This window comes from Ooceraea biroi, chromosome 5 (assembly GCF_003672135.1).
Source record: "Ooceraea biroi isolate clonal line C1 chromosome 5, Obir_v5.4, whole genome shotgun sequence".
Lineage (NCBI taxonomy): Eukaryota > Metazoa > Arthropoda > Insecta > Hymenoptera > Formicidae > Ooceraea > Ooceraea biroi.
The window spans coordinates 8449362-8467869 of NC_039510.1; positions in this window are offsets into that span (position 1 = coordinate 8449362).

Genomic DNA, 18508 nt, shown 5'->3' on the forward strand with positions numbered 1-18508 from the left:
ATACTAGAGTTAGTGTAGTGGATGTCTGACTCTGTGTATACTCCCATCCCTATGTTTGTCCATGTTGTTGCTGTTGTTGAATGTTTATCTTGCCCCCTCCCTTGTGTTGTGAGCGTGCTGTGTGCGTGGGTGCTGATGTGACTGGTTGGTGAGCGCGTGAGTGAATGTGCGATAAAGGTGGGAAGGCGCTGGTGAGGCATCCGGTAGGGTTGCTGTGTGGTGGTGGTGTGTGTCGCCTTCAGGTTCGGGAACTCTCCCCATAGTTATGCTTCGGCTGAGCTGGGGAGGGCTCCCTGCTGTACCGTCCGTACGTGCCGTTGTGCCGTCCGGGTGTGTATGTGCGGTGGTGGATGTGTGTTGGGGGGAGAGTTTTAGTGGGTAGTATCCGATTGGGCCTCAAGTGCGGTCCTCCGGATGAGTCTCACACTACCTTGGGGCCGGCCCCTTGGTGTGCGTAAACGCATTCCTCTCCTCCAACGTAAACAAAAAAAAATTCAGTATGCAATGATAGAGTAGAATCGTAGTAACAGGAAAATACGCAATTTGTTGAATTGCTTAATTGTAGAGGTTAGATTTCATGATCGCGGAACCGCTAGACGTGTGGTTCGTATAATGAGATATTCAGGGTACTCTTAATATGAGATAATTATTGCTCGAATATGAAGATTATGTAGTGTAATAAAAAGAAAGAAAATACTACTTAAGGTTAAAGAAACGTTAATACGAATTTATATTACGCAGTTTTGTGTATTTAATTTTTATAGAATCTGACTATGGAGGTTAGAGATACGAGGAAGCGTTGACAGTGGAATCGTGAAGATTTGGCGAAGGCTGTAGCAGCAGTATTTTTATAAAATTATCTAATAAAGTTTTTTAATTGCAATACTGATGTATTTTGCACTTTTAACACCGATTTCTCGAGGTATCTTATATTTGGAGCACACTTTCTCGATCCTACGTAAAGCTCTTTTTTCAAATTTTTTTAATTTTCAGAAAAAATAATATTTAAATTAGATTTTTCATTTTACCAACCTAAAGCTTATTAAATTCTCTTCAAGATAACGTATTACATTTTTAAATTCTGCCTATAGATTTCCTTACATTCGGCAAAATCGATATGGTATCTCATAATCGGGGACTTTCCTGTATATATTTTTTAAATATTTTTTGAAATTATCACAAAAAATATTAAATATAAATGTTTCATTAATATTTCAAAATATTATAATAAAATATTTCGTCCAAATATATTTCTAAAATATTTTTAAAATATGTTATAAATTTATGTTAACAAAGTTTGGAAAAAACGTATTTTAAAAATCTTTCTAGAATACTTCAAACATATTTTGAAATATATTAAATCTTTTAAAATATTTTGTGCAATTAGGGCTAGCTCCGCGCGATGCGCGCGTATCCGTTTGTGGTCGAGCCGCTCGTCATTATCGTTAAATTGTTTCGACATGTAAAAATAAATTTGCTTCGCATGCGTCGTGCACGATGGCTGATCATTCGTATCGTTACAAAAATACTGATCAATTTCCAGAACTGTATACGTTCCACGAATTCGAAAACTGCGTATATGTATAATAATCACTCGCGTATGTAACTGATAAGACGATTCGGAAGAAAGAAAATAACTGCTTCTTTTCCCGCGAATTCGATACTCTCACGTAATTCGTCGCGCCATAGCTAACGTAGACAGAATCTATAATGTAGAGAGCGGGGTTGGGTCGTTAAGCTGTGAGAGCAGTTTTCTACATGTATAATACATGTATAATACGTATAATACCGTATAATATCGTATAAAACGGGTATAAAACAATCTAAATGCTCTTTCCTATACCATCCGCCATTCATATACGGACCTTGTTCCCAATCTACTATTTTTTATCTATCTTTTTTGATGCAGAGAAATAAAATCACCAAAATTGGCGGAAAAACCTTTGCCCATAAAACGAGGAATATATTAAAATAGATATTAGATGACAATGTCGCCAAAACATTATCATGGACGGGCCAAAAAGAATCAACATCAATAAAAAATACTGGATTTGCCAGCATTATTATAGGTAATTAGAAACAACAATATCCATTAGAATCCACAATAATCCATTGATTATTTGTTCTTATTTTAATATTAAAAACACATTTATATAAACAACAATAAATTGTTAAAATTTAAATCTTTAAAGTTTACATAATTCATTATATATAATTCAGTATATCAGTTTATATAATTTGTCCGACTATCAGACATTGCCAGAGTCGCGATTTAAACGTATATTTGAATTTAAATCTTTATTATAGTGGTGGACGATGTTCGATTCGATGTATGGAAAATCGATCTTTTTCATCGTTACATCGTTTATTTTAACTCGTTATTTTTAATAATCGGTGAATCGAAAAGAATCGAATTTTTTAACTGCCAGTACTGAAAATCTATAGTGTACGTTACATAAACTATAGATTTTCAGTACTGACAGTGTATATCGGAACGCAGCCTTATCTGTATGTACATACATATCTGTACATACAATTGATATGTATAAGATTTTTAATAATATATAATCAAGAGACACGGTAGTGTCTCGCGCCAAGTATACGCGAAGCGAGACCGCCCCGTGTATCTTTATGCGAAGCGACGTTTTCAGACACGCTCTGATTATCAGATCTTAATAACCTCTGAACAGATCATTTTCAGAGTAACCTCAATGGATAGCTTGGGGTCGAATTATATACTAAAAGTGTTTTTATTTTTTTTCTATGTGCATTACGAGTGCAGATATTACGATGCAAAGTCTGAAATTGGAAAATTTTCGATTAAGAAACGTCGTCGTCGTCCATGGTGTCTCTCTAGTTAATATTCTAATATACTGGGTGTTGACTTTGGATTATAATGTATAGGGTGTCCAATTATCATTACGGTCGTCGTCGTTTGTGCAGTACATTTTTCTCTTCCTAGATGGCAGCAGCAGTTCTAACTTCGTAAACTTCTAATATTATACTTATTTGACTTATTTGACTTATAATCTATATTTATTTGAAGTTATTTAAGTTATCTTAAAGTTATCTAAGGTTATCTTAAAGTTATCTTTTAATTATCTAAGATTATCTAAAGGTATCTAGAGTTGTTTTTAAGTTATCTAAATGTTTTAGATAGTATATAATATTTACAATATAAGTAGTATATTTACGATTTATTTTACTTCGAAATGTTCCAACTAAATCAAAAATTATCTGGGAAGATTTAGTGGACATTAAAAAAGTATTTGAAGCTCTAATATGGTTGAAAAATAATAATCCTTTATATTCTAAAATTGTACTGCCCGAAACTCACGATAAACTATTTTTGGGGAATTTGGATAATGTGGAATTTGAAATGGAACAAACAGAAAATGATACAAGAGTTTCATTTAGGAACGAATGTGAATCGGTAAATAATTTAGAATTACATATGCAAGAGATGAAACATGATGTAGAAGTTACATTAGATGACCAACGCAAAGCAATTCTGACTCAAAAAGATAAAGATGATCAACAGACACGGTAGTGTCTCGCGCCAAGTATACGCGAAGCGAGACCGACCGGGTATCTTTACGCGAAGCGACGTTTTCAGACACGCTTAGATTATCAGATCTTAATAATCTCTGAAAAGATCATTTTCAGAGTAACCTCAATGGATAGCTTGGGGTCGAATTATATAAGAAAAGTTTTTTTTATTTTTTTTTCTATGTGCATTACGAGTACAGATATTAGGGGTGTGATTTAGTTTTGAGGGTTTTTTTGCTCAAAAACGCATGTATTTAAATATGATAATGAATGAATACCTTAATCAAAATATTTTCCTTCGTTTTTTATAACTTTTCCCATCTTTCTGACAAGAGATGGATTCCACGACGATAAAATAACTCTTCTTTTGAGTTGATCCATTCGTCGACGAATTTTCGCACTTCTTCGAAATTATGAAAGTGTGTATCCTCTAAAGCGTGTTGCATCGACCGGAACAAATAATAATCGCATGGAGCAATGTCCGGAGAATACGCGGGGTGCGGTAAGACTTGCCATTCAAGCTCTAATAGTGTTTGTTTCACTGATAACGCAACGTGAGGTCGAGCGTTGTCATGAAGAAGAATCACTTTCCGTCGTTTACTCGCAATTGGTGGTCGTTTTTGGTCCAATGCTTGCTTCAACTTGTACAATTGGTGTCGATAACGATCAGCCGTGACAGTCTCATGCGGATTTAACAGCTCATAGTATACTATACCTTCTTGATCCCCCCAAATACAGAGCATTACTTTTGAACCGTGAATATTGTGTCTCGGAGTGGATGTTGATGGTTGACCCTGGATCCACCCATGATTTTCTGCGTTTCGGATTATCAAAATAGATCCACTTTTCATCCCCAGTAACAATCTGAGACAAAAAACTCTTCTTTTTTTGCCTGGCGATCAACGAAATGCAAATGTTCAACCGGTTCGCAATGGCACTTTCTAATAATTGATGTGGACCCATTTCCCTTCTTTCTGAATTTTTCCTATTTCATGTAAATGTTTGGTAATTGTTGTACGATCAACATTTAATGCTCTGGTAAGTTCTGAAGTGGATTGTGTTGGATTTTCGTCCAATAATGCTTGCAAATCTGCATTTTCAAGCTTTCTTGGTTGTCCCGAGCGTTCTTTGTCCTTCACATCAGTATCACCACTTTTAAAGCGTCTAAACCAGTATTCACACGTCTTAATTGATGGGGCAGAATCACCATAAGTTTCCACAAGAATTCTATAACCCTCAGCCGCAGTTTTCTTTTGATTAAAAAACAAAAGCAACGCATGTCGAAAATGCTAAAGAGCTTTCGGAAGTTGCATTTTTACGATGATATAAACACGACTGTTATTGCATCTATTGCTATAATGCTACTAAATGTCATGGATAATGTCAAGACTGTAAGAAACAACAGTTATCGGAAACAGCTATTGGAACAAACTGACACTACAGCCATCTGTTGCAAAACCCTCAAAACTAAATCACACTCCTAATATTACGATGCAAAGTCTGAAATTAGAAAATTTTCGATTAAGAAATGTCGTTATCATTACCGTCGTCGTCGTTTGTGCAGTACATTTTTCTATTCCTAGATGGCAGCAGCAGCAGTCGGTCTTTTAATATATAGGGTACTCATTGCGGCTCGAAAACCCCGTCGAATAGGCCCTGAACGAACCCTCTAGGACGCTCCGTTCGCGAGATATCGCGAAAAAACTGTTTGTTAAAGAAAATTGCGAATAACTCGGGAACTATGAGAGATAGAGGGTTGTTTCTGGCAGCATTCGACGCGGCTCGAAAATCCCCGTCGAATGGGCCCTGAACGAACCCTCTAGGACGCTCCGTTCGCGATATCGCGAAAAAACTATTTTTCAAAGATAATTGCGAATATCTCGGAAACTATGAGAGAAGTAAAGTCAAGACGATTCAACATGATTGCCCTATTCTAAACATATATTTATATGATATAAACATATGTTTAGAAATATATATTTAGAATATGTCAAAACTTACGACAAAATGTTGCTTGGGTTTTACATGGTTTACAAAATACAGACAATGTTTCGTGTTATGCAAATGCAGCATTACAATGTCTAATGCATTTAAGTCCTATTAGAAAATAATTGGTGAAGTGTAATAAATCAGATGTTTTAAGAATGTTGATGCATCGATATGAAAATTGAATGTGCAATTTGAATACATATGCAGTACGGCAATATTTAGGAGAACTGTTTCAATAAATGTAAAACGTGATGTGTTTGAGTTTCTTACAATCCTGTTCACTAAATATGATTGTATAAGACAACTGGTAGAGTATCAAGTAACTTCTATTAGTCGATGTAAATCTTGTGATTATACAAAGGAATTTACTTGTAACGATGTAGTTATTTCAATACCTATTAACAATTTGGAAAAAAAAGCTATACTCTTAATGATTTATTAAATGTTACAGTTTCACATTGGTGTGAATCTGATGGGTCATGCGAACAGTGTACAGGAAATGATATTTTGTTTAAGAACGAATTAACAGTAACGAAAGATATAGTTATTATTCGTTTAGTATTATTTTCATCTCAAGATGATAAAATGGTGAAAGCAATACGTAAATTTAATACACGTACTATTCCTACAACTAAAGTTTTAATAGCTAGACAAACGTATAAGCTTATGAATGCTATATTTCATAGTGGTTTATGTATTGAGGATGGTCATTACACGAGTATATGTAGAGAAGGAATGTCTAGTAATTGGACTGAAGCTGATGATGCACAAATTAAAAAAAGACAATGGCCTAGAGGTGTTAAAGATATTTATATATTATTCTTACAAAAACTTGATAGTGCATAAAGTATATATCAGCTCCCGTATATATACAAGGATCGCTTTGCGCCCGTATATATACACGGATACAAGGTCGCTTTGCGCCCATACAGAGTTGGTGAGAGTAAAAGAAGTGTTGCATAGTTGCAAAATTATACTGTAATAAAGTAAGTAACTAATAATTTAGTGCGAAATATCATTTTGCTGATAATAAATGTTATTAATGCCGTTAATAAAACGAAGAAAAAAAGAACTCTACAAAAGTAATGATATCACAACAAAATTATCTTTTTAAAAAAGGTACAAAAAAGGCGCCAAGTATATGCGCACGAAGAAAAAAAGAACTCTACAAAAGTAATGATATCACAACAAAATTACCTTTTTAAAAAAGGTACAAAAAAGGCGCCAAGTATACGCGCGCGAAGAAAAAAAGAACTCTACAAAAGTAATGATATCAAACCATTGCGCCAACTATAGAAATGGGCATTTATGCAAATCAGAAAATCTATTATTTTATTATTATGTATACAACATTCTATTCCAATCCAAGCGTTGTTTTAATTCTCTTTAAATATTATTATAGTATTTTTTCACAAAAATGTATGAAATCTTTAAATTGCGCCAAGTGCAGAGAGAATGTATCGAAAATTAATTATTGTACTATTTAAAAAACTCAAGTGGTAGTATTCTTATCAATTAGAAAGAGAATATATGTATATATTGTTTTGAAAAATTATTGTTGTACTACTTTTAAAAAATAAAAAGTGATACATATCTTTTTATTGTCACTCTTCCTCTTCCAATGCAAGTGGTAGTAGCTTTCATTTATCACTTGGATTTTAATTTGTTTGAATTCTAATGGAAGGAATAGAAAACGTAATAGAAAAGAATAAAAGAGGTTACAGTACAAAATGTAAAAAAATAATATTTAGTTAGTGCAAAAAACTTGGCGCTGCTAGACCTCGCTACCGCTCCTTAACGCACGCATGCACTTTATATAAAACCTCAAGCTGCTCGTTCAGATATAAAACTGAAATCCAAGAAATTTTACGCATGCATAAGCGCTTATTATATTATTATATATAAAACTTAAATCTAATCTAAATTTGACAAACAGCTTACATTTAATGATGAAAGAATCATAGATAGATAGATAGATGGAGAGAGAGAGAGAGAGAGAGAGAGAGAGAGGGAGGGAGGGAGGGAGAGAGGGAGAGAGGGAGAGAGAGAGAGGGAGGAAGGGCGGGAGGGAGGGAGGGAGAGCGAGCATACACACCTACTATTATGCCCAGTTTCTTCATACCTCTCAATAGCTATCTTCCAGATAACTAAAAATTTGTTTTCTTTATTGAAACCTCTGATTATGTATTTAACGGATAGCTATTCTTCATACTACTCACTTTTGACACAAAGTGTCTAGAATGTTATTATAAATTACCATATTCTGTCAGGTTACAAAGGTGAAGAAAACTGATTCTACGAGATATCTTTTGGATAAAGTTATCGAGAGGTGAAGAAATTGGGCCTTAAACGATGAAAGAGTATTTCTCGTATTACTCGGTCTAGCAGCGCCAAGTTTTTTGCACTAACTAAATATTATTTTTTTTACATTTTGTACTGTAACCTCTTTTATTCTTTTCTATTACGTTTTCTATTCCTTCCATTAGAATTCAAACAAATTAAAATCCAAGTGATAAATGAAAGCTACTACCACTTGCATTGGAAGAGGAAGAGTGACAATAAAAAGATATGTATCACTTTTTATTTTTTAAAAGTAGTACAACAATAATTTTTCAAAACAATATATACATATATTCTCTTTCTAATTGATAAGAATACTACCACTTGAGTTTTTTAAATAGTACAATAATTAATTTTCGATACATTCTCTCTGCACTTGGCGCAATTTAAAGATTTCATACATTTTTGTGAAAAAATACTATAATAATATTTAAAGAGAATTAAAACAACGCTTGGATTGGAATAGAATGTTGTATACATAATAATAAAATAATAGATTTTCTGATTTGCATAAATGCCCATTTCTATAGTTGGCGCAATGGTTTGATATCATTACTTTTGTAGAGTTCTTTTTTTCTTCGCGCGCGTATACTTGGCGCCTTTTTTGTACCTTTTTTAAAAAGGTAATTTTGTTGTGATATCATTACTTTTGTAGAGTTCTTTTTTTCTTCGTGCGCATATACTTGGCGCCTTTTTTGTACCTTTTTTAAAAAGGTAATTTTGTTGTGTATATAAATACGTGATATATAATATAATATCGAATTTCTTGTTTTAAAAAATTATAATCTTTTAAAGTTTCTGTGTTTGCTTCAATTGCAAAGTTAGTTTAGTTTTATCTCTTGCTCAATTTTGTACATGAATAACTTAAGATATGCATACTATAGATTAGTTGTCAAAATTTAATCGTTTTTTATTATATTCTTGACGGTTTCTTTTTCCTTTTAGCTGCAACGTTGCAGCTAAAATATTATATTTGAATAGTGTACTATATTCAAATCAGGCGCGCTTTAACTAGCAAAAACAGAATCGATTAATATCGATATATTTGGCAAAATACCGATTTCCAAGCATCGAGTTTATTCTGCATCGGTTATTTTCGAATAGAAGCTTTTTTTAAACATCACTCACCACTAATCTTTAAATTTAATATATATTTTTTATATATTAAAGTATAAAAAATTTGTAATCAAGCACAATTTTTCTATTATTTCAGATTATATTGCCAGTAGCGAAGAGTGTACGTTGTACCAAGTACAAAAAGTGATGCAAGAATGGTTGCGGCATGCAGGAGACCGCATTACATTTTGAGGAAAAAAAATCAAAATACTTAACGTTATAATAATGTATACACTGAGAAAAAAATGTAATTGATCTTACGAAATGTTTTGTCACGGGCTGCCAACAAAATATATACTTATTTCAACAAGTTATATATTGAAATAAATACAGGGTGTCCCATGGGAAGTTGTTGAAACTAATCAGCTGTCATTTTTAAACGAATGCAGTTATTGAAAAAACAAAAATTGCGTTGGAAAGAGGAAAGTCTGCAGTTTTTAATGGGTATAAATAAAATTTAGCAAAATATTTGTATATCAGTTTATTTTATTAATGAAAAATATGCTAATAATCAAGTAAGCTAATGATAAATATTTTCAAAGTGTGCACCATCTGAATTTGTACAAAAATCAATTCTTTTACGAAAACTTGTGAAAACTTTTTCTAACATGTCGTCTTTAATGTTGCTGACGATCTTTTTAATAGCTACTACTAAATCTGACACTGTTTCTGGATTTCCGGCATAACAATGGTCCTTAATATATCCCCAAAGAAAGAAGTCACATGGATTTAAATCCGGCGAGTACGGTGGCCATTCTAGCCCCCCCTGGGCAAATTTGGAGTATCCCAGACCGATGACTCGATTGCTATAAACTTTATGGATTGTTTCGAAGACCTCCTGGGTTCGATGTGGTGTCGCTCCATCGTGCATGAAATGAAATCCTCTGACCAGGCCTCTTTTTTTGCATGAAGGAAGAATTGTGTTTCGAGAAGCTGCTTGTAACTTTCACCAGTGACTGTTGATTCGAAGAATTGCAGATAAATTCCTTTTACCGAGATCGCAGCCCATGCTGTTATTTTTTGTGGATGTAAAGGTTTAGCCAGGGAAACGTTGGGATTTTCCGACCCCCAAAATCTATAATTTTGTTTATTAACATAACCATTTAGCCAGAAATGTGCTTCGTCCGTGTAAATTATCAATTTTGCATCAAGTTCTCCATCTTCAACCATTCCATTTATCGTCTTGCAGAATTCCACACGTTTCGTCATAGCGCGTTTGGTTAGCAATTGATGCGATGTTATTTTATAGGGATGCATTTTCAGGAAATGTTTTAAAATCCTGTGTAACGTTGTTTTGGATATTTCAAGAGCTTGGGCAGCTTTCCGAATGGAAGAATTTGGATTCTCTTCAAAATACTTCTTAATATCTTCAATGTTTTCTTCTGCAGCTACAGACACAGAAGGACCTGGCAGATCATGTCTACGGTCTTGGATAGTTCCATACTGCATAAAATTATCGATAATTCTGATAAAAATAACACAAAACATTATTTTAATGCAGATTTATTGCCAAAAAATGGAGTGACGTAACGCATACGTTTAAAGAAATAATAAATTTTAACCTTTTCAGCGTGTTTTCGCTCTTAACTTTATGTGTTCCGTATTTAGTACGAAACCCCCTGTAAGCATTGCTATGAACTTTTCCTCTGGAAAAGAAGCACTCGACAAGATAAATCTTTTCTTCCGTCGTCAGATTAGTCATTTTGACGCGCACGGACTTGCATCTACCACAACCAGAATAAAACTGCGGACACTCAGATGAACGACCGTTAACCGTAAGACCCTTTCTGAAGTCATGGAGGGGAGAACCAATCGTTTACTTTCAGCAACTTCCCATGGGACACCCTGTACGTAGTTCTTGGATTATGGATATGGATGTGTAATCACACAAATGAGAATTATAATCCAACAATTATATAGTTGATTCAATATATAACTTATTGAAATAAGTATATATTTTGTTGGCAGCCCGTGACAAAATATTTCGTAAGATCAATTACACTTTTTTCTCAGTGTACATAAAAGTATATTAACAAAATATATTATAATTAAAACGAAAAGACTTTCCGGTACCCCTAATATTATATGCATAAGTATATACTATATTTATATATGCATATACTATTAGGGGTATCGGAAAGTCTTTTCCTTTTAATTATAATATACTTTGTTAATATACTTTTATGTTTTATGTTTTTTGTTGTTTAATTTCGAATAAACTTGATGCTTGGAAATCGGTATTTTGCCAAATATATCGATATTAATCGATTCTGTTTTTGCTAGTTAAGCGCGCCTGATTTGAATATAGTACACTATTCAAATATAATATTAAAAATAAGAATATATTGTAAATCTAAACAAAAATTAATTAATTAAAGATCTTAAAATATATATGTTGTCCATAATTTTTAGATTTAACAATTATAATTGTAAATTACTACGTTTACACGAGCGCTACTTCTGTAGTAACTTACTCGAATTATCGTAAGTTACTATAATTCGAGTAAGTTACTACAGAAGTAGCGCTCGTGTAAACATAGTAAATGTTTAGTATGTTTGAAACATAATTCCCAAAGACGTCTTTGTAGCCATTCCCAAAGATATCTTTGTGACGTGTTTTAAAGACGTCTTTGGGACATGTCCTAAAGATATCTTTGTGATGTGTTTTAAAGCCGTCTTTGTAGTCATTCCCAAATATATCTTTGTGATGTGTTTTAAAGACGTCTTTGGGACATGTCCTAAAGACTTCGAAAATCGGGTCATAAGACGTCCTTAAGGGCGCAAAAAGATGCCTTTCTGACAATCTCGTAAGACGTCTTAGCAATTTCAAGACGACTTTAAGACATCTTTAAGACGACATAATGTTGTCTGGGTAGTGACACTTGCATTATTCCACAAGGTAATATACAGTAAATATATATATATATATATATATTATATATATATACACGCATGTATATACACATTCTGTTTTACTTTGTATTCAATTAACTGATACTAATAAAGATTTTTATCACAGAGGATACAGTATTGAGAGAGGAATTCCAGGAATCAGAAAGAAACAAATCATTATATGAAAACATGGAATTAGACAGAAACAAGAATTGTAGTAAGTTTCAAAAAAACATATAAGTATAACAATTCAAAATAGATTAATGATTGTGATGAAAAATGGATTAATAATAAATTACTAAGAGAATCACGTTTAATATAATAATCACAATGTAATTAATACAATGTAAACATACAATTAACAAAACTTAATAGTATTTATTGTTATTAATAGGTAATGAGATGCTAATGACAGAGTGTAATACCTCAAAAGATGAAATTGACATTGTACAAGTAGTGAGTAAAGAAGTACAAACGCCTCAGACGTTGTCTCACGATACACCAAGGAAGAATAAATTGAAAGGAAGAATTATATCATTGCAACGAGAAAACAGAAAGTTGAAAGAACAGTTGAAAAATGCACTTAAAAAATCAAAGATAAAGGAGAATTTAGAATACTATTGTCATACTACGTTTACACGAGCTCTATTTCTGCAGTAATTTACTCGAATTATAGTAACTTACCCCGTTTACACGCAGAGAATTATCGTAAGTTACTATAATTCGAGTAAGTTACTACAGAAGTAGCGCTCGTGTAAACGTAGTATCAGTTAACTGACAAGTTTTTATCTCCTTCTATAGCAGCCTTGGTAAAGGAACAAGCTAAATTGAGTGCACAATCAATAAAAGGTAGAAAATACTCTCTGCAATTCAAACAATTTTGTCTTAGTATATATTTCAGTGGTCCAAAGAGTTACAAAGTATTGTGCAAGAAACTAATATTACCAAGTCCTCCTTTACAGAATACAGTAGAATCGAGAATTCTCTTTTATTACGCTTCTAAAGTCACTTTGAAAAGCTTCATTATATTCCTTTATTGTATCCCGAGTTCGCTCAACTGCAATTTTGTGCGTACAAATTGCGAAATTGTTATAAAAAGCATTTTATTGTGCAAATGGCAGCACCATCGCGAAGAAGTTCACTAGCAGCTCCAGCATCCCTTTAAAAAGGATTTAGCTGAAAATATTTTAGTTGATATATGAATAAATGGAAATGTTATTTGTGAGTCAAACGATATTAAAATTATCTATCTAAATATATCAATAGGTATTATTTATGTAAATATTAATAGCTATTTAATAAGTAAATTTTAATTTATAATACTTATTTGATAAGATTTTTGAAGTTGGTGTAAGATTCTTTTTCAAATCTCAAGTAGAGAGGGAGAGAGAGAGGTAGGATGGCTCGTAGTCTTCTTCTCCTACTAGTACAATAGTGTTCCGCTGTTCAGGCACGTGGGGAATCAGGTTTGGTATCTCGATTAAACAATCGCACTTCAACGTGATATGTTTATTACGACAATACGCACGATGTATAACAACTGCGCGATACGACATAAGCGACTGCACGACAAAGGACTCAGACTGGCCGATCTAACCTCACGATGCTAGGCTTATCGTCTAACGTGCGACTGCTACGTATGAGTGCTAACAGGCGACTCTTCCGTACGCATGACTTCCGCGTATGAGTGCCAACGAGCGACTCTCTATTTTTGCGATCCGTGAACCTTCGAGCCGATACGCGAGATCCTCGTATCTCAATCCGCCAATCATAGATCGACACCTTTAACTCACGCGACAATATCTTGCGCAATAGTCGAATTTCGAGTCACTGGCATCGCGACGCACAGGACCGTATCTATCCAAATTCCTTAATTTCTTACATTGGTTAACTTGGAACGAGTTTATATTTCAAATATTGAATTTTTCTCTGTTAATTCATTTATTAATTATTTCGGATTACTTTCTAGTATTGTTGGTTTTATGCGTATTTTTTTACTTGCACAATCTCGAGATTTTCTCAACTGATATCTAACTTATTTTTGTATACTTGTACCAGAGGATTCTCACTCCGGTTCAATAAATAAATAAATAAATAAAAGATCTTTCATTAATAAGTAAAAAAATATAAAAAATATAAATATAAATAGAGATTTGATTTGATATTTATGTACTGCGCCATGTTGATTTTTGCACTGTGGCGTTCTTTCCCTTCCTATCTGAATTCCTGCACTATTCTGCACCTATGAAAACTTTCGCTATTCTTGCCAGTTCTAGTTCAGAACTAGTGCAGTACCAGTGCAGCTGAAAAGAACAAACCTATTAAGTGTGACTCGAGTGCAGTTTTAGTTCACCGGTTGAAAGTCACGGATCGCAATCGGAAGGCAGGATCGGGTCCACGTGTATTCACAATATCGCTGCGTTGGCGTTCATTAATAAATTTTATTAAGTTAATTAAAGCTGGAATCAATGGCTTAGTTTACACCCAGCCGTCCAATCTCGATTCACTTCGGAGTGAAGTGACATTTCTGGGTGTAAACACTCTTAATTTGTGAAAGAAAACTGAATTAACAGTGTTTACACCCAGAAAATGTCACTTCACTCCGAAGTGAATCAAAATTGGACGGCTGGGTGTACTGGGTAAACTAGGCCACTGATTGTCAGCAGGATAACGATTTTCAAAAACTTCTAGTACACATGAGGTCTATTCTTTATTGCTGAACTGCTGCACTAGTTCAGAGTTTATCCTTTTCCTTTCAATGTGTAGTAAAAACGATAAACTCTGAACTAGTGCAGCAGTTCAGCAATAAAGAACAGACCTATGATCTCATATTTCTATTGTTACGTCCAGACTCCACGGTCCCTTGCTTTCGTAAGAAATAGATAATAGAGTTACATTCGTTTAGTAATTACCGCGTGCTATTTATCACTCACGCATTATTGAGCCAAGACACTCACGGTTGTTGCACAATTTCAATTGAATTTTATTTTTTCCGACATACGATATCAAGCGGGAACCTTACGGGAACCGTAAGGCACGCAGTACATGTGCTCGTCGCGTGATCATTAAACAAACATTTCTTGCAGCAACCCTGAACGTTAGCGCATCATCTACCTTATCACTACGACTGTTGGGTCACCTTGGTCGTGAACACGTGCATTTCGTCACCATGACCATGATCACGCTCTCGGCCACTTATCAAGGTCCAAAGGTGGCCCTTCGACTTCAGCTATACGTGTCCTCCCGTTACCTAACTTCGGGCGTTTTCCCTCATCGAATGTTCTAGAAGAATCCCCTCCTACACGATTTTTCCTATCTTATAAAAAGGGCAGAGAAACCGCCCTGAGGCAATTCCTTAGTTTTCAATCACAACGACCAGACGCATCAGTCTTCATTCAATATTTCGAGAGTTATTTCCTAAAGTCATCGATTTAAAATCAGATTCAGTGTGTTCCAACATCAGGCCAGTCTCATCTTTGAATTGGAAAAGTTTCTGTGCATCGCCTTTGTCAACCTATTCTCATTTGAATTGGAGCAGCTTCAGTGCACCGCACTATCACTTTTGATTTGCAACATTTTTCTGGACAATTTTAAAAGTAAGTTTGATTAATTGATTTTATTCGTTCCCATTTTTTTCTTTTGCGACTGGTTGTCAATGTCTTTTATTTTTGCCTTTTTCTTTGTTTTTTCCCTTTTAATTACACATTGTCACTCTTTGACTCATCTAGTGCTACCCTGCGAAATTAACATTCCGTTGCATCGCCTATCACCGCCGCAATTAACACCAGAAGTGACCTTAGATGAGAAAGTCGAAGATTTTTTGCAAGAGATAGAGGCCTTTCTGACCGATTCCGACATATTCCCTCCACCTTCATCTCCATCATATTCGCCTATCCCATCAGATGAATTATCTCATCACTTCCCCGCGCATAACATCTCGCGGTCTCCTTCTCCTAACCTGTTAGAGGATATTGAGCCTTTGCTGACCATCCCAGTCAGAATTTATCCCCTACCGATTTCCCACTTTTCTCACATTTTCCACCTTTTTTTCCTGATGCACCATCAACCCTTCCCCCACCTTTAAACAACATAACCGACTCCGAAGAGTCTCAACAGACGGATCATTAAATTTCACATTTAACATATAGTTATATTTTTATTGTATTGTAATTTTGATTTAACTATATATAATTTTTAAGGGTTGAAGAATAACATTTTTATTTATCAAATGAGTTATTATCTCTTTTGATTATTTTAAATAAAAGTTTTTTATGTGCTTACGATAATTATCGTTTAATTTATTTACCTCTTCCCCTCCTCAATTAATCGTACGAGGTCCTGTCCCTTGTAATAAGGATTCATTTCCTTTACATAAAAAGGACCAATGAGCAGACCTCCGTTCGGAGAAAGTGTAAGAGTGGCCTTCGGCCGCTGACCTTCCTCCCGATAACTTGGTCGGCTCGACTCGCGTTCTTACGCGAGAGGTACGTGGTTTGGACGTAACACTATGCAGTACACACAACCATCTTTCCAGTGAGAAATAATTCGTCGATTGACGTCGAAACGATGCCGAATCGATATTGAAACCGTCAAATCAACGTCGATTCGACATCGTTTCGACGTCGATCGACGAGTCATTTCTCACAGGTTATATATCACCTCCATGTTGCTTACAAACGCTTAAGCTGGAGACACAATGCGAGGCGATAGCGATAGGAACAGGGAATAACCAATCGCGTTGCTCGATTTGGTCATCCGTACTCAAATCGTGTAACGCGATTGGTTATTCCCTGTTCCTATCGCTATCACCCATTGACATAGGAATATATGGACGGAGCCTATGCTACGAACTTAGGCAAGGGGGGTTCTGAGATTTGCGGTAAGGAGAGGCTGCTGGCAAATCGGGCGAGTTCGGCTGTTCTCGACATCGCCCGAATAATACTCGATAAAGTTTTGTAAAGTTGTGATACTGAAATTACATGTACGATGAGTTATTGTGTTGTGTTGGAATGTAGCAATCGCATTAATGCAAAAAGGAAATATTGGCAACAACTTATGAAAGAAAATTATCCGAAAATTTCTTTTCATCTGTAAGTAAAATACATACAATTGTAGGTTATACACAATGCCGGTAAAACGTTTCAGATATTGTTATGTGTTTATTATTATATTCATATGAATAATTGTTCGATAACAGTTTTTCATTTATAGTTGTTATTATAATTCATATATTTAATAATAATATATACGATTTGACTATATATATATATTTATTATTAAATATATGCGTAATGATGACGACTGAGTATTGCAAATATCTTTATTGCAATGTAATAATTAATATAAAAGCAAGTACAGTTAAATATCAGAACGTGTTCCACTCTGTCTCAGTCTGTCTTCTGCCTGCCCGGTGGCGCTCTCGTCGCGCCTGCCTCCTCTAATGGTACGTTCTATAGTCCAATCATGACATCTCCTTTTTTTAAATTAAAATAAAATAACATTCATAAAATAAAATAAAATAATCCTGCTTATCAAAATTACTTAACCACATGACGGACTTATTAATAATAATATAACGTAAATTCTTAACATACATAAGATTGCAAATACTTAGGTTTACGTACAACTCTACCGCTTTTAGTTACAATCTTACTCGGTGTTGCACACGGAGTTAAAGGAGGGAGCATTAGGGTTTACTATGGGTGCGGGGTATGAAGCAATGGCGGGGAGGGGGATTTGATCGTCGGCCATGTCTTTACGAACAACTAGTAGTGTCACCTATCGACAATTAACTATATCATCTGTTTGTTTAGTTGGTAATACAGAGTATTTTAAATATATATATATTTTATATATTTTTATATACTATATAATCCTGCATAGGGTTGAAGGTGTTAAAAAGGATATATTTATATATATATATATATATATAATATATGTAATATATATGTATATAAAAGTAGCAACATATATACATATACAAATAAGAAACAAACAAGAAATATTTATTCTCCACTGAATAATAATTTATTATAAAAATGTTTATTTGTTACAATATTTGTTTGTTTCACAATAAAAAAATAACGCGTATTAACATATGTTATGACACTTTTCATCAAATGCGATCTGACAAGTAAGAAAACTTTGATCATTACTATGATGAAATATATAAGTAAACAAAAATATTTTCTCTATGTTTTAATAGTACAGTTGGAATAATATTATTCATAGTATACTTAGAATTAAGTATGGCATCGTGTTTCTCCTTCATAATACATCTAATAACTTTTTCTGTTTCGAGGCATATTTTAACAAACATGAAATATTTATTTTCCACTGAACAATATTAATTTATTATAAAAATGTCTATTTGTTGCAACAATATTTGTTTGTTTCGCAATATGAAAATAACGCGTATTAACATATTTTACAATGACACTTTTTATCAAATGCGTTCTGTGACAAGTAAGAAAACTTTGATCATTACTATGATCTATTAAGTCAAGAAATATATTTTCTCTATGTTTTAATAGTACAGTTTGAATAATATTATTCATAATATACTTAGAATTAAGTGTGGTATCGTGTTTCTCCCTCATAATAAATCTAATAACTTTTTCTG